The 2,500-nt window shown below is 39.1% G+C and overlaps 1 long non-coding RNA gene across 2 annotated transcripts in view; it reads left to right on the top strand.

Moving 5' to 3' along the window:
* LOC126999527 (uncharacterized) overlaps window positions 1-2,500 on the top strand; it is a 38,639-nt gene that overhangs the window by 23,970 nt on the left and 12,169 nt on the right. The window contains exon 2 of one of the 2 annotated variants that reach the window (XR_007753406.1): window positions 1,832-1,911. This is a non-coding gene — a long non-coding RNA (uncharacterized LOC126999527). The remainder of the gene's footprint in view (window positions 1-1,831; window positions 1,912-2,500) is intronic. The other variant, XR_007753407.1, reaches the window with a different exon arrangement.

The raw sequence follows: 2,500 nt of genomic DNA on the forward strand, positions 1-2,500 counted from the left end.
GGTGTCAGATGGCTCTTCAGGTCGCACTCCGCCGGCACCTGATGCTCGCCCGTTATCGCCTGGGTCATGGAGTGTTTGGCCAGGACGGTATCAGTGATGTTTGTGATGAGGGTGCCGGTGAGGGGTGAGATAAGGGGAGGTGATTGACTGGCTGGGGACGGGGCACGCAGATTATGGCTGACTGACTGACTGACTGACTGTTTGATTGATTGATTGCGTGAGTAAGTGAATAAGGGAGTGAGTAGGAGAGAGAGAGAGAGAGAGAGAGAGAGAGAGAGAGAGAGAGAGAGACTTCCTTTGATAAGACACACAAACAGACGACAAACACATAGATAAACACACACACACACACACACACACACACACACACACACACACACACACACACACACATAAACACACACATCATGATAACAACTCACCCTTTTTTTTTTTAATTAACTTCCGGTTCAGATTTTACAGTACTATTCTATTATCTGGAACAATGAGAGTAACAATGACTACTACTACTATTACTACTACTACTACTACTACTACTACTACTACTACTACTACTACTACTACTACTACTGCTACTACCATCATCTCGCTATAAAAAGACATGATTCGCGCGGTTGACAAATAGAGAGAGAGAGAGAGAGAGAGAGACTTATAATTCCTGTGTACTGTCTCTCATGTACACCTAAATTTCACGTGCATTACCCCGGGAAACAGAGTGTGAGGTGTCGTGTGTGTGTGTGTATGTGTGTGTGTGTGTGTGTGTGTGTGTGTGTGTAGGTGGATGAGTGAGTTGGTGATTTTGATGCCCTAGTAAGTAGTAATCCAATAATTTCGATGCGTTAGTAAGTAGTAATCTGAATAATAATAATAATAATAATAATAATAATAATAATAATAATAATAATAATAATAATAATAATAATGATATGGAGGAGGAGGAGGAAGGGGAGGAGGAGGAAGAGAGGAGGAAGAAAGACGGAAGAGAGAGAGGAAAATGTGTCAAGGGAAGGGAAAATTGAGGGAGGATGCTGAGAGAGAGACAGTACATTTAAGGAAGGGAAACAGAGAGAGAGATAGAGTAAGGGAGAGAATGAGAGGGAGGGAGAGGAAGAAATGGAGAGATGGAGAGAGAGAGGGAGGGAGGGAGAGAGAGAGGGAGGGAGGGAAGTAACACAAAGGCTTACGGTACTCCCTCCTCTTCTCCCTCCCTCCCTCCCTCCTTCTCTCCCTTGCAAGGCTGTGTCCCTCCCTTCTCTTTCCTTCCTTCCTTTCTTCCTTCCTTTCTTTCTTAATTTCTTCTTTTCTTCCTCTCTTCCTTTTCTTCTTCCTTTTTTTCTTCCTTCCTCTTCTTTCTTTCTTTCTTTCTTTTTTTTCCTTCATTATTAATTTTTCTTTATTTATGTTAACTCATTAATGTTTTTTTCTTTATTTTTCATTATTTTATTATTTTTATTATTATTACTCTTTTTTTATCAACATTTCTCTATGGTGTAATTGCATTTGTTACACTCATTCATTCTGCTTCTATGTCTTTATTTATTTATCTGGTTATTTCTCATTCAATTGATTATTTACACCTGTCATTCTCTTCTTTAATCAACTAGTTACACCTGCCTCATATCTTCCTTTTAATATATTACCTTGAGTTACCTGTTCATTCATTATAATAACCTTGTCTTTCTTTTTCCTATCTATTCTTCCTTCAGTCAATTCCTTATATGTCATTCTCGTCTTTAATCATCTAGTTACACCTGTCTCATCTTATTCTTTTAATCTATTTCTTTAACTTACCTTTTCATTCATTTCCATAACTTTGTCTTTCATTTTCCAGCAGTGGAGTGGTCGGCATATGTACCTGTCTGCCAGCACTTCAGTACACCCACCTGTCTACACACACATTTTTGGATCGAGGTGAGTCTTGTCAGTGTGCAGTTTTCTGTGGAGCTTATAAAGGAGGTCAGAATGTGTCTTTAGCTGTTTGCCTATATTAACTGTTTGGGGTTTTGTTAGGTTATGTTAGGTTAAGTTTAGGTATCTTTAAACACATGACAGCCAGCACCTTATGGTATAAATCAACAACGAATGAGCTCACTTAGTTGTATAGAAAGTCTCATTAGTAAGGAAACGTATAGTAACTGTTTCGGGTTCCTAGGTTAGGTTAGGTTAAGTTTAGGGTATATTCAGACACATGATAGCCAGCACTTTACGGTATAAATCAGCAAAGAATGATCTCACTTTGGTGTATAGAAAGTCTCATTAGCAAGGAAGCATGCATGAATTTTCTTAGTTAAGACCTGTAAACACATGATAGCCAGCAACTTACAGCGACCTTTTCCATTCATAGTTCTTCTTTTCTACCATCTTTCTCCTTTATCCTAACAACATACTAACACACACACACACTCACCTTTCCCTCACCTGCAAAACCCTGACAGGTAATTCGGTTTTCCAATCATTCCGTCTGTATCTTTCTTTTCCATTCAAATTTCCTTTCCTCTGG

This window comes from Eriocheir sinensis, chromosome 16 (assembly GCF_024679095.1).
Source record: "Eriocheir sinensis breed Jianghai 21 chromosome 16, ASM2467909v1, whole genome shotgun sequence".
Classification (NCBI taxonomy): domain Eukaryota; kingdom Metazoa; phylum Arthropoda; class Malacostraca; order Decapoda; family Varunidae; genus Eriocheir; species Eriocheir sinensis.